Consider the following 20,880-nt stretch of genomic DNA (forward strand, 5'->3'; position numbering starts at 1 on the left):
TTTAAAGCCCAGCTGTTTGCAGGTTTTAAGTCCATGAAAAGCCCAAAGGGAAACAAAACCATGAGAAGCCCATAAAAAATTCAAAAATGCTACACTTACAGGCAAGATACGGGGAGCTCCTATTTCGCGCATTCAGCGCCGCGGAAGCCAACCGGCGCCCAATGGAACGCCAAATGGGCCGGCCCATGTTGCGAGATCGCTCGCTCGCTCGCGCGTCTGCTGTTTTATATGGTCGTGGTTGATCAATTGACTGGTCAACCGTTGATTTAATAATGAAAAATTAAAATTAAAATAAAAAGTCATAAAAATGAAAAAAAGTAGAAAAAAAGTTCATGGATTTTTTAAAGATCAAATTTTTTTTATAAAGTCAAACGAATTTAATAAAAAATCATTTAAATTTTAAAAAAATACATTAACCTTGAAAAAAGTTCACCGATGTTAAAAAAAGTTCATCGAATTTGAAAAGATTTCACGGGTTTTAAAAAAGTTCACCGATTTTGGAAAAAAAATCACTAATCTAACCATCATGTATAGCAGAGTTATCTAAAGACATAACCTTGCAGTACTGCACAAGTTATTTATATTACTTTTGTCTACCGCGTTCAAAAAATTCGTTGTAGATTCACGCTGCAACGCCAGTTCTCTGGATGCCAATCCTAGTTCTCTATATGGATCTTTCACCTAGTTCTCTATATGGATCTTTCACTTTTCTTGGCCTTGTGGAAGGTTGTTCATGTTAACTTGTTTTCCTGATATAGTGAAGTAGCTCACTGGATGCCAATTAGAGTGTGTGAGAAATAAGACAAAGGTGGAAATCCCTGAATTGCTAATCTACATTTTTATTCGCATTATTTTGATCAGTTTGTGCCTATATATATACAACTTGCAGCCTAGGTAGTACACACATTTAACAGATACAACAACATTTGCATTTGGAAAAGAATAGTTTTCTCACATAATTTGTCATTGTTTTCATGTGCTTATCATGCACGAGAGAAGAGAAGTGGAAGTCAAAGCACAAGATCATGTTCAATTGTTGTTAAATCTTCTTTTCTAAGGGATGTCTTAACTGTCGGACTATTGTTATTCCAAATCATATGCACTCGATGCATCTCCCACCCCTCATGTGTAGCCCCCGCGCGGCGACCAGGAGGGCGACCTAGATCGCGTCGAGCGCCCCCTCCCCTTCCCCCTCCTTCCCTGCTTCGTCGCCGCCAGAGGGCACCACCGGGCAAAGCCCGACCGGTGCCAGCGGCGGCGAGGCCCTGACGTCTTCCCTGCTCGAAGGGGGGGGGGGGGGGGGGGTGTGGACTGCGCGGGCGTGCTCCCCTGGGCCGGAACGTCGCGCGGTGGTGGGTGCGACGGCGTGGCATCGTGCGGGCGTGGCTGCTGCACGCGGTGGCGAGGGCGGCGCGCTGGTGCGAGCGATGTGGCGGTGGGGCGCGACTGGGCTGCGACGACCAGATCCGGCCACCGGGCGGCGCGGGCTGCGGTGGTGCGGGCTGGAAGTCTCCGTGGTTACGATGGGTGGAGTCGCTCGAAGTAGAGTCGCCACGGATCTGCTGGGCTGCGAGGGCGGGCGGAGGAAGCAGGGACGGCGACCCCGGGTCGTGGTGGTGTCCAGTTTGTCTGGCGTGTGCGTTGGCATCTCACTCACAGCTTGAGGTGCTGCTGGGAGTGCAGGCACGGCTGAGCTTGGTGGTTGACGGAGGAGGTCGCAAGGCGTAGCACGCACGGCTCCGATGATCTCCATGTCCAGATCTCCGGGCTTCTATAGGGATGTGCGAGTTCCAGGCGAAAGCCTAGACCCGACTTTGTCGGTGCCGTTGGCGACTACACTCTCGGGCGTCGCATACCTTCTTGGAGGCGTCGTCGTGGAACTCCTCTTCCCTACGAGGGGCTTGGGCTCTCTGGGTGAAAACTTGAGTTCCGAATGGTTCATATCCTTGACCCCAAGGGTGAAATATAGCTACTGGTTCATATCCTTGGTCCCGAGGGTGAAATATAGCTATTGGTTCATATCCTTGGCCTCGAGGGTGAAATACTCTCTCCTCGTCATGGCCTCCGTCGGGATAATGAAGATGGCTACCGGAGATGTTTTCCCTCTCCGACAGGGTATTGGAAAGGATCTAGATGGGTTTTTCGTCGATACAGAGAGTTGCGGCGGCGGAGCGGAAGTTCTTTCTTTATTTCTGAAATTTCTGGTATATATATATAGGATTTTTCAGCTTTGGAATCACGTCAAACGGAGCCATGTGAGCCCCACGAGCCATCACGACGTGGCCTAGGGGGCGCCCTGTTTGCTTGTGGCCCACAGGTGGATCCCCTCTGATGGTTCTTCTTTCCAATATTGCTTATTTTCTTTAGAAAAAAACTATTAAAAAGTTTGTGGTGATTCAGAGAACTTTTATTTTCTGCACAAATACAACGACATAATAATTCTGCTGAAAACAACGATACTCCGGGTTAGTTCTAAATAAATCATATAAAATACATCAAAACTATATAAAATTATTGTAAATATAGGCAAACATGACATCGAATATTTCATTAATTACCGATAGGTTGAAGACGTATAAATTGGGTCGCCGTCATGCATAAAATTTTGCCGACCGTGGATCTATACCAACAACTGTACGGACACAGTTGGCATAGGCCTTTATGCTAACGACGTTTCTATGTCGACGGACGTGGCCAGATACGTCGACTTGCCGACGGCTTATGTAACTGTGCCGATGGGGGGCGGCCGCCTGCGTAGGACTCCAGTCCAGTAGGGTTGGAGGTATCTGCATACACGGAAAATACATAGCATGCGTATTATTCCATGATCATTCTTGGGCTTCTGGCTTCATGCGGAATTCTAGCTTTGAATTGTACGCGCGTGTGCAGCAAACGGCGATGACCAAATTGACCCGTGCATTGTATCTAGCTGGTGCATCATTTGAGAGTGGACTGTAGACTGGACAGTCGAGTAGGTCACTAATGTCGACTTCACACCTACTCCCTCTGTAAATTAATATTAAGATATTTAAATCACTATTTTAATAATTTAAATGCTTTTCTATTAGTTTATGGAAGGAGTATAAATTAAGGCCGCAGCGATGCTCGTGGATTAAACACTCCAAGCTGCAAACCTGTACACACATATGCTTTGATGCGTCTCCGTTCTGCCCTGCAGCAGCTGTAGCTCTTGTTCCGGACAGGGAAGAAGAAGAAGAAAAAGAAGAAACCTCATGTACGTACATAATTCATACTACAACACAATCTATGAACTAATTAATATAGTAGCTGGCAATATATAGAAAGCTACTTTTTATTCCGAAAATTGCTTTTGGAGACCGAGTTCCATGAAGGCTTCCGTTTGCAAAATTCAAAATCCATCCAAATTCATATTTTTACGTTTCAATTTTTTTTTTTAAATACAGATATACATCTCGAAATAGTCTTTTGCCCCGCTATACATCTCGAAATACAGATATACATGGAGGCATAATGTATATGTGTGTAAATATTTAGGATAAAATACATCGATATGAGGGTTGTGCAAAAACAGTACATGTCGGGGCTTTTCAGCACAACGGATTCATCTTCAAAACTCATGATTTTTTTTGTACAGTTCACATTTCAAGGTATCTCATTCTGAATTTTACAGAAATACATTTCATCCTTCTATACTTGCATATTTTTTTCAGATATTCTTTAAACCAAAAAATTTGAATTTTGAATTTATGAAAAGTAAAGGACTCCATGGAGCCCGGTCACCAAAACGGCCCACTCCTTTTATTTACAGTTCAAAATTACCCGTTGCCTTGTGTATGCATACATAGATAATACCGAAGATCTGACTTAGCCAACATACATGTATAGAGTATATATGGATACAGAGCTATACCCGGCCATGAAAGTTGCTACAGTTGGACAGTTACTGCTTTTGGCGTTGGTGACTTTCAGTGCACAGCATGTGCTGGCCGTCTACGGCTCCTTGTCCTTGCAAGGAAACGAGACGGACCGACTATCACTTCTTCGATTCAAGGACGCAATCAATCTTGATCCGCAGCAAGCTAGCCTTTGGAATTGTAGCACTCACTTTTGCGATTGGGAAGGTGTCATGCATGTGTAGGGTGAAGGTTGCACGCCGTGTGGCTTCTCTAAACCTTACAAGTCGAGGTTTGGCAGGGCACATCTCTCCTTCTCTTGGGAATCTAACGTCGTTCCTGCATTCTCTATACCTCATGGAAAACACACTCGCAGGAGAGATCCCGCCCTCCCTCGGTCATCTTCGTCGCCTCCAATACCTAGGCTTGAATAATAACACGCTGCAAGGAAGGATACCGAGTTTCTCAAACTGCTCAAATCTAATTGGCCAATTTCCTGCTGATTTGCCTCCTCAACTTCACATGCTGCATCTTTCAGTTAATAACCTTACTGGCACCATCCCAACTTCTCTTGCCAATATCACAACACTAACGGCCATTACCTTCTCATCTAATTACATTAGAGGAAATATCCCGAGTGAGTTTGCAGAGTTGTCCAGCTTGCAGTACCTATATGCGGCTGGTAATCAGTTAACAGGCAGCTTTCCACAAGCCATCTTGAATCTTTCTACTCTCATCGGCCTTGAACTTGGTAGCAATGGTCTATGTGGAGAGGTGCCATCATATTTATGTACCTTTCTACCCAATCTCCAAATACTTCACATGGCTGCCAACTTCTTTCTAGGGCACATTCCTAGTTCAGTCACTAATGCTTCCGATCTATACAAAATTGATTTGTCTGGTACTCCCTTCGGTCCTTTTTAGTCTGTATATTAGCTTTGTCCGAAGTCAAAGTATCTCTATTTTGATCAAATTTATAGAAACATGTATCAACATTCACAATGTCAAATTAATATTGTTAGATTCATTACGAAAGGTAGTTTCATGATATGTATATTTGGTATTGTAGATGTTGATATTTTTTAATATATATTTGGTCAAACTTTGTAAAGTTTGACTTGACCTAAATCTAATATGCGAAGTAAAAATGACCGGAGGGAGTAACAACTTCACAGGATTGGTGCCCAGCATGATAGGCAAACTTACCAAACTCTCATCATTGAATCTTGAACATAATCAAGTCCATGCACATAGCAGAGAAGATTGGAATTTTTTGGACAGCTTAGGAAACTGCACGAAACTACAAATATTGGCCATGAGTTCAAATCGTCTATCAGGGCCTATACCGAGTTCATTAGGTAACCTTTCCAATCAAATGCAATATCTATACTTAGCTGATAATAACCTATCAGGAGATTTTCCTTCCGGCATAGCAAACCTTGGCAGCCTAGATGCTATAGCATTGTCGGAAAATCACTTTACAGGTGTAGTTCCAGAGTGGATTGGAACTCAACATACATTGCAGCATTTAGTTTTAGACACAAACAACTTTACAGGTGTCATCCCATCATCCTTGTCAAACCTTTCTCAATTGGGAGTGCTTTTTCTACCGGTGAACCGGTTCACTGGCCAGATACCATCAAGCTTTGGAAACTTCCCGATGCTTCAATATTTGAGCATTGCCAAGAATAGTCTTCATGGCAGGGTTCCAATGGAAATCTTTAGAATCCCAACAATATTTCTAATTGATCTATCTTTCAACAACCTTGATGGAGATCTTCCTAACAACATTGGAAATGCCAAACAACTCCAATATTTTTTCCTTTCATCAAATAAACTATCCCGAGATATTCCAAACACTTTGGGTGATTGTGAAAGTTTAGAAGCCATTGAATTTGACTCAAATATTTTCAGTGGAAGAATTCCCGCTTCATTAGGCAACATAAGGAGCCTTATTCTTTCGAATTTTTCTACCAATAACTTATCTGGTTTAATACCACCATCTCTTGGCAACCTACAACTTCTTGAGGAACTAGATTTGTCGTTCAACCGTCTTCATGGTGAGGTTCCAACAAAAGGGATCTTCAATAATGCAACTGCCGTGCGGATTGAAGGAAATCAAGGACTTTGTGGTGGGGTATTGGAGTTACATATGCCAGCATGTTCTGTTGTTCCTTCACATTCAACTAGCCACAAGGAATCTTTAGTGCTCGAAGTAGTCATCCCAATAGCTAGTTTGGTGTCACTTGCTATGGTCATATTTGGCGTATTGCGCTGGAGAGGAAAGCACAAGACCAAATCTTCATCTCTACCATCATTTGCTACAAAATTCCCCAAAGTTTCTTTCAGTGATCTAGCTAGAGCAACAGAGGGATTCTCAACATCCAAGCTAATTGGCAGAGGGAGTTACGGTTCTGTATATCAAGGAAAACTAGTCGAAGATGAATATGAGGTTGCCGTAAAAATCTTCAACCTAGGGATAACAGGGGCACAAAAGAGCTTCATTGCAGAATGTAATGTGTTGAGAAATGTGCGTCACCGTAATCTGGTCCCTATCCTAACTGCGTGCTCAAGCATCGATTCTAATGGTAATGATTTCAAGGCATTGGTCTATGAGCTCATGCCACGAGGGGACTTGCGTAAACTTCTATACTCGAATCGAGACTACAGAGGCTCTTCATATTTGAACGTCATTACACTGTCTGAAAGGATCAACATCGTGTTGGATGTGGCGGACGCACTGGAATACCTACACCATAACAACCAAGGAACTCTTGAGATGAGGGAGGCGACTGGCGAGGCGACTAGCGAGGCGATCGGCGCCCCGGCTGTTGGAGACTGGGGTATTACATCCGACGATGAGATCCAGGAGATTTATCCTTGGGTGACTGCTGCTAGCGGTGAGGATGACAGTTGCTCTGCCGACGGCGGGTTTGGTCAGATCCGGGGGGGGGGGGGGGGGGCTCGGACCGATAGCGCTCATCGCCGGTGGGAGGTTGTTTTCCTGGCTTCGTCCTCATATTTTCTGGGAGACCAAAAGGGATTCATCATTCTTCACCTACCGTCTTTGTGGACTACCATTAGAGATGAAGAGGGAGACATTCTGGCGGGTCGGTATCTGCAAAAAGATGAATTCCCCAGGGCAGGACAGATCCTTGAGATAGATGGGTTCCGTTTGTTAGTGCAGAAGCAACCGGAGATAGGGGCTCCTATCAAGGAATCGGTAAGTAATCTTTCGCCTCCTGTTCGTTTCGGTGGACGGTTTTGGGTTCTTGCCGAGCAGGATGACGAGATGGATGATGAGCATGATGACATGCTGGCGGAGGTGTTGACGCCGGCAGTTCCATCCCCGTCTACCCCTTCCCCGTCCATGGCGATGCTCCAGGAGTGCAAGGTGCGACGCGACCCTATCCTTGCAAGGAAGAAGATGGAGGCACCTCCTCGGAAGCCTTGGATTGGGCCGATTCCAAAGGTAATTCGTCATCATATTTCCTTATCTGATTTCTTCAAGCCGGATTGTTGGATCAAGTGTACGAAGAACAAACAGCAGGCGTCCAGTGGCCTTCGGCCGTCAGGGTCGGCGACGATCACGGAGTCCGAGCGTGATTCCAGGGCGACGAGCGCGGAGTCCGTGCGTGACTACAGGGCCAACTTTTTGAATGTTGCGGTGACGGCAGCTGGGCCTGATGCGCTACCGAATTCGAGGGGCTCTCAATGGCCAAAAGCTGGGTATATGGCCCAGGACATACTGTCTTTGCAACCCCAATTCGACCTGGACTCCTCTATGACTGGGTATAAGGCCCAGGACGTATCAGACCCGATCGCCTCGACCGCGATCAATCTCTGCGGAGTTTCAGCGTCAAATTTCCACGTACGACAAGTCCCATGTTCGCAGCCACCAGAAGCTAGGGTTCGTAGACCAACAACTGACTTTCCACGGCTGGGACCAGGGAGAGCGATCAGGGTGCCGCCTCCTACTGGTTCTGCTTTGCTTGCTATGGCGGGTCGGGGCTCCAAGCAACCGGCACTCCATCGGCAGTCAGGGCAGCAGTTGGGGCAGGGGAACCCACCCGTGGCTAAGGCTACGACGACGGCCTCCGCGCAGGCGGGGAAGTTCCATGCTCCTGCACACGCCGGGAGGCCGCCCAGTGGTGTTGCCGGGCAGGCGAAGGAGACGCCTCAGGCAAACCCTACTCAACATCGCGGCCGCTGGGGCGATGACGGTTTTAACGGATATGGCGATGGGCAACATCGTGGGGGTTCGTCCTCTAAAGGCGGTCGAGGGTATGCTTGGCAAAACAATGGGGCTACTGGTAATGGTTTTAATGCACCTCCGGGGCAGTTTGTTCCGGGGCCTTCTGGACCTTCGCATCCGAAGAGAGGAGGCTTTAGGCAGAATTGGATTGGCAGAGGGGGCGGGAGGAAGCCTAGGCCTCCTGTTCTTACTCCTGAGCAGCCCGCAGATCTTAATGATTCTACCGTGGTGACTATGACGGAAACAGTTAAGGAAGTGGCTGATTCATCTATAGCTGATCAGAGCTTGGTGAGTGCCAAGGGAGACGGGGCAGAGAGACCTTCTAAGTGGGCACGTAAGAAAGAGAAAATGATGTGCTATCGTTGCAGTGAGACAGAGCATTTTGTCTCGGAGTGTAAGGCCGAGCTATGCGTGTATTGCTTGAAGCCTACGCATGGTGCTGCTAAGTGTCCTCTTACAATTGGGCCTTTGCCAGTCGTGACCATCTATGGTGTTTCTAGTCAAGATTTGATGTTTTTTGAGTCACCGGCTGCTACGGCAACTATTCATGCTCCTGATGCTGGCTTCACGGGTACGATGACGGTGACTCGGGGGGTGCTGACTGTGGAGCAGATAGTGCAGCAACTTAAGGAGCTAGTCTCCTCAACCTTCAGATGGGAACCGGTTTTGATAGCGGATAATGTTTTCAAGGTTGTTTTCCCTATCAAGGAGGATCTAGCCCGGCTGCTTAAGTTCGGAATGTGCCGGGTTGCTAGCACGAGTATTGTGCTTGAGTTTGATGCCTGGAAATGTGAAGAGCCTAAGGGGAGACCTTTACCCCAGATTTGGGTACACTTTGCAGGAGCTCCTTCTAGAGCTACTAATGATTTTCAGGTTACAAGGAGTTTGGGATCGCTTATTGGTAAAACTGAGGAGGTGGACATGGTCTACACTAGAGCAAAAGGCGTTGCGAGGATGTTGGTTAGTGTTCTTGATATTGAACTAGTTCCAGATGAGGTTATTTGGACCTTTGAGGGGATGTGGTACACTCTCCAGCTGGAAATTGAGAGCCCTACACTGTCTGATATACCTGACACAGATAAAGATACTCACATGACAGATGGCGATGATGCGGGTGGTTCGAAAGATAATGCAGAGGGGTCAAAGGACACAGGTCCGAATGGCTTCCCTAAGCAGACTACTACTACGCAGCAAAATCAGCCTAATCATAGCGCAGGTACTGGCCCAAGCAAATTGGTTTCTGCAATATACCAGGATCTGCGATTTGGCTCTTTTTAACCCGCGTCCGCACCGGCAAAAATTGGGTCTCGGGCGGCGTGCAATGACACACTATTACGGTCTAGTTTGCCGCGCTTTTTGGGAAAGAATCCCGGAGCAACAAAGGAATTGTGCAAGTCTCAGTCTACGTTGCAACCACTGTCTGTGGAGGAGTATTTGGCCGGAGCAAAGGCAGCGAGTAATCAGTATGGTATGCTCGAGTCTGTGCTTGATATACCGGCCGTGTCCAGTGTCGTCAGTAAGCAGGCTGATGGTGCTATGTCTCCTCGCTCTACAGTGTTAGATGTACCAGTGGAAGTACAGCCAGATAGCAACAACACTTGCATGGGTGGAGGAACGGCTGCTGGGATCGGCTCCTGCGTATACACTAGCCAGCCTTTGCATGCTGTCGAAGCGCCCCAGGTTACGTATGTGCATGAGGGCACTGTTGCTGCCCAGGCCATGCATATGCATGCAGGCGCTGCCACACAGCCCATGCATGAGGGTGCTACGGCTACTGATGTCAGCGATTCTAGTAGACCAAGGGATGGTTCTACTGAGTATGACCCAGCGGCAGTAGCGGAAGCTTGTGACGGGTCGTGGTGCCGAGCTGGGTTCGATCCTCTGCACCGCCATACCGGAGAACAATTTTGAGGATGTTGTCGTCTCCATGGATGGACCAGCTTTTATACCCAAGGTGGGTACGGAGTTTGCTCCTGTTGCTGATTCACCGCAGTCTGTACCGATCTCGGTTGATGAAGTCATAGCTTTCGAAGGTGTTCCCAATCCGATGGGTCCGGATAGACGAGCTAGTCTACGGGTACGTTGCTGATTCACCGCAGTCTGTACCGATCTCGGTTGATGAAGTCATAGCTTTCGGAGGTGTTCCCAATCCGATGGGTCCGGATAGACGAGCTAGTCTATGGGTACAGTCCCAGCCTGACGCGGATGACCTACAGATTGGACGGGCTATGCGAGCTGCTAAAATGAAGGAGGTTCAGAATTCAACAGGTATGAATTTTAATACAGAACATTCAATTCTTTATTTTACACCGCAAGAGATTTTAGATAATGCTGCGGCAATGGGGGTGACTTTGGGTGAGACTAGCAAACAAGTTTCAAAATCTATCAATGACCTATTAGACTTAGAAGTTGATAGGGCTTTGGATATTATACGAAACTTAGCGGCGGTTCGACCTATGAATGATAAGGAGATATCTGATATGGGGGGTCTGAATTTACTATGTGAAAATTTAGTCCACATGAGGATATTAAACAGTCACAAGTAGCTCTGGATGATTATCATCTACCTAATGATCATCTTAATGATAGTGGCAAAGATACTCATGGTTATATGGACCAGGAGTATGCTTCCACTAGTGGAAAACGGGCCTTTGGCCGGGACCATTTAGTCCCGGCCTGCCTCTGGGCCGGGACTAAAGGCCCTGCCACGTCGCCCCAATTCTCAATGCCTCCCTCGAGGCTTTAGTCCCGGCCCGTAAGGAGCCTTTAGTCCCGGTTCGTGTCCCAAACCGGGACTAAAGGGCTACGCGGCGGGCGGTGGTGGTGGCAACCGTTCGTATCCCCCTTTAGTCCCGGTTGTGGCTCAACCCCGGACTAAAGGACTAACACGTGGCCTGCCGTAGTGGTGGCAACCGTTGGTATACCTTTTTAGTCCCGGTTGGTGGCTCAACCCGGGACTAAAGACCCAAACGGTTTGCATCCCGCATCGTTTCGGGCGATGAAAAGCACGAACCGAAGCGTACAGTCGCCATTTCTCTGTTTCTTCTTCTCTCTCCCTCTCCTTCTCTGTTCTTCTCCTCTCTTCTTCCCTTATCTTCTTCCACCATGCCAACTAGCTTTCATGAGGTGCTCGCACATGGCACGACCAAGCTCGATGTCGTGTACACGAACCTGAGCTGGGAGGTGCCGTTTTTTCTTCAACAGTTGAAGGAAAAATGGTTTGACAACGCAGTGGATCATGAGAAGTTCTTGGGGCTTGATCTGGAGTACACGGCCGATCAACGCGGTGTTGCCGTCATCCAACTATGCTTCGCACGCCATGTCTTGATCTTCCAATGGGCGAGGTAAGTTTTGAGGCTTTCTTTGATCCAAGATAATGACATTGTAAGTTTATTTGTTTCAATCATAGTTGGTTCCCTTCAAATAGTTGTAGTGAAACAATTTTGATTAGTTCAAGGGGAACACAATGTAATTGGAATAGTGTTCCATAATCTGAAAAATCGTATTAGAATCAACTAGTGTTTAATATGTTCCATTGGAATCATAGTTGGTTCCCTTCAAATAGTTGTAATGAAACAATTTTGATTAGTTGAAGGGGAACACAATTTGATTGGAATAGTGTTCCATAATCTGAAAAATCGTATTAGAATCAACTAGTGTTTAATATGTTCCATTGGAATCATAGTTGGTTCGCTTCAAATAGTTGTAGTGAAACAATTTTGATTAGTTGAAGGGAACACAATCTGATTGGAATAGTGTTCCACAATCTGAAAAATCTGTTCAATATGTTCCATTGAAATCATAGTTGTAGTGATACAATTTTATGCGGTGTTCTTTGATCCAAGGTTATGAAAATTGAATATAGCTAGTGATCTCTCTAGGTTCCATTGGATAGCAATATGATATGTCATAGTCATGAAAATTGCATATAGCTAGTGATCTCTCTAGGTTCCATTCGATAGCTATAGTGATCTCTCTAGGTTCCATTGCATATGTTCTATTTGAATCCTAAAGATAAGTTTCTCTTTAGTTGTAGTGAAATATGTTTCCTTATTGCAGCAGTATGTAACATTTGTTCCATTTTAATTTGTTTCTCTTGCAGGAGTGACAAGCATTGTCCAGAACTCATGGACTTCCTTCGCAGCGGCATCACTTTTGCTTCCGTTGACATAAGGAACGACAAGCTGAAGATGAGGCACAGCTTCGGTATTGAGATACCAGCTGGTTGCCTCGTTGATCTCCAAACGGTATTCAGGCTTCAACATGACAGGACTTCGATGGCTCATATGGCAGTTGCCTTGATCGACGAGGGATATGGTGATATGAAGACCAGTTTCCCAAAGTATCAACACAAACTTTGGGAGAAGGGCCCACTTGATGATATCAACATTGAGTATGCAGCAAAAGATGCATACGTTGCATACGAGTTGTACCGCAAGATTCGAGTCATCCACTATGGCCGGCGTCACCTCGAGGAAGGTGGACATTCTGATTTAGATGATTCAGACGAGTAGTGTTCTGAACGTCGAACACTTGTATATATATCTAGGGTAGCTATTATTATGTACTGTTTGGACTAGTATCATGTACTTCTTGGACCAATTTATATATGTCTAGTTTTTGTTTGTGCCATTATAGTTTCCAAATTTGAATGGTTTAGCCCTTTCTAACTTCATTTGCTACTTTTGAATGGTTTAGCCCTTTCTAACTTCAAGGTATCATGCATTTCGACCACATATATATACAAAAAGTCTTCAGTTCAAATAATTTCAAAAAATGAAATCCCTTTTGTAACAGATCTGTTTTTGATTAAAACAGTCATTTAAAAATGAAAGACCATTAGTCCCACGTGGCGTGCAGCGGAACCACGTGGCGTGCAGCGGAACCACGTGGCGTGCAGCGGAACCACGTGGCGTGCAGCGGAACCATGTGGCGTGCCGCGGAACCACTTTTTTTGTGGGGGTCGCTTCTCCTTCTTCTCCTTGTGCTAGATATTGGTTATGCACTAGGGGAAGTAGGAGTAGCGACCATCATCGACGGTTGAAAAATCACGTAAATGCATGAAGAATACCAAATGAAGTCAGAAATTGTTGAAATTTTGTGATGTGCCTTAGAATGGTGCATTTTGAACACACAAAAAGTATGGAGTTCAAATAAGTTCAAAAAAATGAAATCCCTTTGTAAGAGATGAGTTCTCGTTCGAAACCCCGCTACTTCGAGAGAGATTGTCCGTTTTGTACACGAAGTGCATCCAGTTTTTGTCGTAGCCCTCTCAACTTTTTAACACATGCTATGTGGGTGAAATGATGATAGCATGCCAACTTTCAACATTTTCAAAGTTCATTTGTAGTGCTTTTCAATTTCAGGGTCAACTAGCTCAAAAAAAAAAGTAAATGCACGAAGAATACCAAATGAAGTCAGAAATTGTTGAAATTTTGTGATGTGCCTTTGAATGGTCCATTTTGAACACACAAAAAGTATGGAGTTCAAATAAGTTCAAAAAATGAAATCCCTTTGTAAGAGATGAGTTCTCGTTCGAAACCCTACTACTTCGAGAGAGATTGTCCATTTTGTACACGAAGTGCATCCAGTTTTTTGTCGTAGCCCTCTCAACTTTTTAACATATGCTATGTGGGTGAAATGATGATAGCATGCCAACTTTCAACATTTTCAGAGTTCATTTGTAGTGCTTTTCAATTTCAGGGTCAACTAGCTCAAAAAAATAATAAGTAAATGCACGAAGAATACCAAATGAAGTCAGAAATTGTTGACATTTTGTGATATGCCTTAGAATGGTGCATTTTGAACACACAAAAAGTATGGAGTTCAAATAAGTTCAAAAAAATGAAATCCCTTTGTAAGAGATGAGTTCTCGTTCGAAACCCTCCTACTTCGAGAGAGATTGTCCGTTTTGTACACGAAGTGCATCCAGTTTTTGACGTAGCCCTCTCAACTTTTTAACACATGCTATGTGGGTGAAATGATGATAGCATGCCAACTTTCAACATTTTCAGAGTTCATTTGTAGTGCTTTTCAATTACAGGGTCAACTAGCTCAAAAACAAATAAGTAAATGCACGAAAAATACCAAATGAAGTCAGAAATTGTTGAAATTTTGTGATGTGCCTTAGAATGGTGCATTTTGAACACAAAAAAATTATGGAGTTCAAATAAGTTAAAAAAAATGAAATCCCTTTGTAAGAGGTGAGTTCTCGTTCGAAACCCTCCTACTTCGAGAGAGATTGTCCGTTTTGTACACGAAGTGCATCCAGTTTTTGTCGTAGCCCTCTCAACTTTTTAACACATGCTATGTGGGTGAAATGATGATAGCATGCCAACTTTCAACATTTTCAGAGTTCATTTGTAGTGCTTTTCGATTACAGGGTCAACTAGCTCAAAAACAATAAGTTAATGCACGAAGAATACCAAATGAAGTCAGAAATTGTTGAAATTTTGTGATGTGCCTTAGAATGGTGCATTTTCAACACAAAAAAAGTATGGAGTTCAAATAAGTTCAAAAAAATGAAATCCCTTTGTAAGAGATGAGTTCTCGTTCGAAACCGTGCTACTTCGAGAGAGATTGTCCGTTTTGTACACGAAGTGCATCCAGTTTTTGTCGTAGCCCTCTCAACTTTTTAACACATGCTATGTGGGTGAAATGATGATAGCATGCCAACTTTCAACATTTTCAGAGTTCATTTGTAGTGCTTTTCAATTTCAGGGTCAACTAGCTCAAAAAAAATAAGTAAATGCACGAAGAATACCAAATGAAGTCAGAAATTGTCGAAATTTTGTGATGTGCCTTAGAATGGTGCATTTTGAAAACCCAAAAAGTATGGAGTTCAAATAAGTTCAAAAAAATGAAATCCCTTTGTAAGAGATGAGTTCTCGTTCGAAACCGTGCTACTTCGAGAGAGATTGTCCGTTTTGTACACGAAGTGCATCCAGTTTTTGTCGTAGCCCTCTCGACTTTTTAACACATGCTATGTGGGTGAAATGATGATAGCATGCCAACTTTCAACATTTTCAAAGTTCATTTGTAGTGCTTTTCGATTACAGGGTCAACTAGCTCAAAAACAATAAGTAAATGCACGAAGAATACCAAATGAAGTCAGAAATTGTTGAAATTTTGTGATGTGCCTTAGAATGGTGCATTTTCAACACAAAAAAAGTATGGAGTTCAAATAAGTTCAAAAAAATGAAATCCCTTTGTAAGAGATGAGTTCTCGTTCGAAACCGTGCTACTTCGAGAGACATTGTCCGTTTTGTACACGAAGTGCATCCAGTTTTTGTCGTAGCCCTCTCAACTTTTTAACACATGCTATGTGGGTGAAATTATGATAGCATGCCAACTTTCAACATTTTCAGAGTTCATTTGTAGTGCTTTTCAATTTCAGGGTCAACTAGCTCAAAAAAAATAAGTAAATGCACGAAGAATACCAAATGAAGTCAGAAATTGTCGAAATTTTGTGATGTGCCTTAGAATGGTGCATTTTGAACACAAAAAAAGTATGGAGTTCAAATAAGTTCAAAAAAATGAAATCCCTTTGTAAGAGATGAGTTCTCGTTCGAAACCGTGCTACTTCGAGAGAGATTGTCCGTTTTGTACACGAAGTGCATCCAGTTTTTGTCGTAGCCCTCTCAACTTTTTAACACATTCTATGTGGGTGAAATGATGATAGCATGCCAACTTTCAACATTTTCAGAGTTCATTTGTAGTGCTTTTCAATTTCAGGGTCAACTAGCTAAAAAAAATAAGTAAATGCACGAAGAATACCAAATGAAGTCAGAAATTGTCAAAATTTTGTGATGTGCCTTAGAATGGTGCATTTTGAACACCCAAAAAGTATGGAGTTCAAATAAGTTCAAAAAAATGAAATCTCTTTGTAAGAGTTGAGTTCGTGTTCGAAACCCTGCTACTTCGAGAGAGATTGTCCGTTTTGTACAAGAAATGCATCCAGTTTTTGTCGTAGCCCTCTCAACTTTTTAACACATGCTATGTGGGTGAAATTATGATAGCATGCCAACTTTCAACATTTTCAAAGTTCATTTGTAGTGCTTTTCGATTACAGGGTCAACTAGCTCAAAAACAATAAGTAAATGCACGAAGAATACCAAATGAAGTCAGAAATTGTTGAAATTTTGTGATGTGCCTTAGAATGGTGCATTTTCAACACAAAAAAAGTATGGAGTTCAAATAAGTTCAAAAAAATGAAATCCCTTTGTAAGAGATGAGTTCTCGTTCGAAACCGTGCTACTTCGAGAGAGATTGTCCGTTTTGTACACGAAGTGCATCCAGTTTTTGTCGTAGCCCTCTCAACTTTTTAACACATGCTATGTGGGTGAAATGATGATAGCATGCCAACTTTCAACATTTTCAGAGTTCATTTGTAGTGCTTTTCAATTTCAGGGTCAACTAGCTCAAAAAAAAATAAGTAAATGCACGAAGAATACCAAATGAAGTCAGAAATTGTCGAAATTTTGTGATGTGCCTTAGAATGGTGCATTTTGAACACCCAAAAAGTATGGAGTTCAAATAAGTTCAAAAAAATGAAATCCCTTTGTAAGGGATGAGTTCTCGTTCGAAACCGTGCTACTTCGAGAGGGATTGTCCGTTTTGTACACGAAGTGCATCCAGTTTTTGTCGTAGCCCTCTCAACTTTTTAACACATGCTATGTGGGTGAAATGATGATAGCATGCCAACTTTCAACATTTTCAGAGTTCATTTGTAGTGCTTTTCGATTACAGGGTCAACTAGCTCAAAAACAATAAGTAAATGCACGAAGAATACCAAATGAAGTCAGAAATTGTTGAATTTTGTGATGTGCCTTAGAATGGTGCATTTTCAACACAAAAAAAGTATGGAGTTCAAATAAGTTCAAAAAAATGAAATCCCTTTGTAAGAGATGAGTTCTCGTTCGAAACCGTGCTACTTCGAGAGAGATTGTCCGTTTTGTACACGAAGTGCATCCAGTTTTTGTCGTATCCCTCTCAACTTTTTAACACATGCTATGTGGGTGAAATGATGATAGCATGCCAACTTTCAACATTTTCAGAGTTCATTTGTAGTGCTTTTCAATTTCAGGGTCAACTAGCTCAAAAAAAAATAAGTAAATGCACGAAGAATACCAAATGAAGTCAGAAATTGTAGAAATTTTGTGATGTGCCTTAGAATGGTGCATTTTGAACACCCAAAAAGTATGGAGTTCAAATAAGTTCAAAAAAATGAAATCCCTTTGTAAGAGATGAGTTCTCGTTCGAAACCGTGCTACTTCGAGAGAGATTGTCCGTTTTGTACACGAAGTGCATCCAGTTTTTGTCGTAGCCCTCTCAACTTTTTAACACATTCTATGTGGGTGAAATGATGATAGCATGCCAACTTTCAACATTTTCAGAGTTCATTTGTAGTGCTTTTCAATTTCAGGGTCAACTAGCTCAAAAACAAATAAGTAAATGCACGAAAAATACCAAATGAAGTCAGAAATTGTTGAAATTTTGTGATGTGACTTAGAATGGTGCATTTTGAACACAAAAAAATTATGGAGTTCAAATAAGTTCAAAAAAATGAAATCCCTTTGTAAGAGATGAGTTCTCGTTCGAAACCGTGCTACTTCGAGAGAGATTGTCCGTTTTGTACACGAAGTGCATCCAGTTTTTGTGGTAGCCCTCTCAACTTTTTAACACATGCTATGTGGGTGAAATGATGATAGCATGCCAACTTTCAACATTTTCAGAGTTCATTTGTAGTGCTTTTCGATTACAACGTCAACTAGCTCAAAAACAATAAGTAAATGCACGAAGAATACCAAATGAAGTCAGAAATTGTCGAAATTTTGTGATGTGCCTTAGAATGGTGCATTTTCAACACAAAAAAAGTATGGAGTTCAAATAAGTTCAAAAAAATGAAATCCCTTTGTAAGAGATGAGTTCTCGTTCGAAACCGTGCTACTTCGAGAGAGATTGTCCGTTTTGTACACGAAGTGCATCCAGTTTTTGTCGTAGCCCTCTCAACTTTTTAACACATTCTATGTGGGTGAAATTATGATAGCATGCCAACTTTCAACATTTTCAGAGTTCATTTGTAGTGCTTTTCAATTTCAGGGTCAACTAGCTCAAAAAAAATAAGTAAATGCACGAAGAATACCAAATGAAGTCAGAAATTGTCAAAATTTTGTGATGTGCCTTAGAATGGTGCATTTTGAACACCCAAAAAGTATGGAGTTCAAATAAGTTCAAAAAAATGAAATCTCTTTGTAAGAGTTGAGTTCGTGTTCGAAACCCTGCTACTTCGAGAGAGATTGTCCGTTTTGTACAAGAAATGCATCCAGTTTTTGTCGTAGCCCTCTCAACTTTTTAACACATGCTATGTGGGTGAAATTATGATAGCATGCCAACTTTCAACATTTTCAGAGTTCATTTGTAGTGCTTTTCGATTACAGGGTCAACTAGCTCAAAAACAATAAGTAAATGCACGATGAATACCAAATGAAGTCAGAAATTGTTGAAATTTTGTGATGTGCCTTAGAATGGTGCATTTTCAACACAAAAAAAGTATGGAGTTCAAATAAGTTCAAAAAAATGAAATCCCTTTGTAAGAGATGAGTTCTCGTTCGAAACCGTGCTACTTCGAGAGAGATTGTCCGTTTTGTACACGAAGTGCATCCAGTTTTTGTCGTAGCCCTCTCAACTTTTTAACACATGCTATGTGGGTGAAATGATGATAGCATGCCAACTTTCAACATTTTCAGAGTTCATTTGTAGTGCTTTTCAATTTCAGGGTCAACTAGCTCAAAAAAAAATAAGTAAATGCACGAAGAATACCAAATGAAGTCAGAAATTGTCGAAATTTTGTGATGTGCCTTAGAATGGTGCATTTTGAACACCCAAAAAGTATGGAGTTCAAATAAGTTCAAAAAAATGAAATCCCTTTGTAAGAGATGAGTTCTCGTTCGAAACCGTGCTACTTCGAGAGGGATTGTCCGTTTTGTACACGGAGTGCATCCAGTTTTTGTCGTAGCCCTCTCAACTTTTTAACACATGCTATGTGGGTGAAATGATGATAGCATGCCAACTTTCAACATTTTCAGAGTTCATTTGTAGTGCTTTTCGATTACAGGGTCAACTAGCTCAAAAACAATAAGTAAATGCACGAAGAATACCAAATGAAGTCAGAAATTGTTGAAATTTTGTGATGTGCCTTAGAATGGTGCATTTTCAACACAAAAAAAGTATGGAGTTCAAATAAGTTCAAAAAAATGAAATCCCTTTGTAAGAGATGAGTTCTCGTTCGAAACCGTGCTACTTCGAGAGAGATTGTCCGTTTTGTACACGAAGTGCATCCAGTTTTTGTCGTAGCCCTCTCAACTTTTTAACACATGCTATGTGGGTGAAATGATGATAGCATGCCAACTTTCAACATTTTCAGAGTTCATTTGTAGTGCTTTTCAATTTCAGGGTCAACTAGCTCAAAAAAAAATAAGTAAATGCACGAAGAATACCAAATGAAGTCAGAAATTGTAGAAATTTTGTGATGTGCCTTAGAATGGTGCATTTTGAACACCCAAAAAGTATGGAGTTCAAATAAGTTCAAAAAAATGAAATCCCTTTGTAAGAGATGAGTTCTCGTTCGAAACCGTGCTACTTCGAGAGGGATTGTCCGTTTTGTACACGAAGTGCATCCAGTTTTTGTCGTAGCCCTCTCAACTTTTTAACACATGCTATGTGGGTGAAATGATGATAGCATGCCAACTTTCAACATTTTCAGAGTTCATTTGTAGTGCTTTTCGATTACAGGGTCAACTAGCTCAAAAACAATAAGTAAATGCACGAAGAATACCAAATGAAGTCAGAAATTGTTGAAATTTTGTGATGTGCCTTAGAATGGTGCATTTTCAACACAAAAAAAGTATGGAGTTCAAATAAGTTCAAAAAAATGAAATCCCTTTGTAAGAGATGAGTTCTCGTTCGAAACCGTGCTACTTCGAGAGAGATTGTCCGTTTTGTACACGAAGTGCATCCAGTTTTTGTCGTAGCCCTCTCAACTTTTTAACACATGCTATGTGGGTGAAATGATGATAGCATGCCAACTTTCAACATTTTCAGAGTTCATTTGTAGTGCTTTTCAATTTCAGGGTCAACTAGCTCAAAAAAAAATAAGTAAATGCACGAAGAATACCAAATGAAGTCAGAAATTGTAGAAATTTTGTGATGTGACTTAGAATGGTGCATTTTGAACACAAAAAAGTATGGAGTTCAAATAAGTTCAAAAAAATGAAATCCCTTTGTAAGAGATGAGTTCTCGTTCGAAACCGTGCTACTTCGAGAGGGATTGTCCGTTTTGTACACGAAGTGCATCCAGTTTTTGTCGTAGCCCTCTCAACTTTTTAACACATGCTATGTGGGTGAAATGATGATAGCATGCCAACTTTCAACATTTTCAGAGTTCATTTGTAGTGCTTTTCGATTACAGGGTCAACTAGCTCAAAAACAATAAGTAAATGCACGAAGAATACCAAATGAAGTCAGAAATTGTTGAAATTTTGTGATGTGCCTTAGAATGGTGCATTTTCAACACAAAAAAAGTATGGAGTTCAAATAAGTTCAAAAAAATGAAATCCCTTTGTAAGAGATGAGTTCTCGTTCGAAACCGTGCTACTTCGAGAGAGATTGTCCGTTTTGTACACGAAGTGCATCCAGTTTTTGTCGTAGCCCTCTCAACTTTTTAACACATGCTATGTGGGTGAAATGATG

General features: G+C 42.4%; 1 pseudogene; it reads left to right on the top strand.

The window, feature by feature from the left end:
• Positions 1 to 3,898: 3,898 nt before the first annotated feature.
• The window catches only part of LOC123441392, a 44,255-nt pseudogene continuing 27,273 nt past the window's right edge, over positions 3,899 to 20,880 (top strand).

Source organism: Hordeum vulgare, chromosome 3H (assembly GCF_904849725.1).
Source record: "Hordeum vulgare subsp. vulgare chromosome 3H, MorexV3_pseudomolecules_assembly, whole genome shotgun sequence".
Classification (NCBI taxonomy): domain Eukaryota; kingdom Viridiplantae; phylum Streptophyta; class Magnoliopsida; order Poales; family Poaceae; genus Hordeum; species Hordeum vulgare.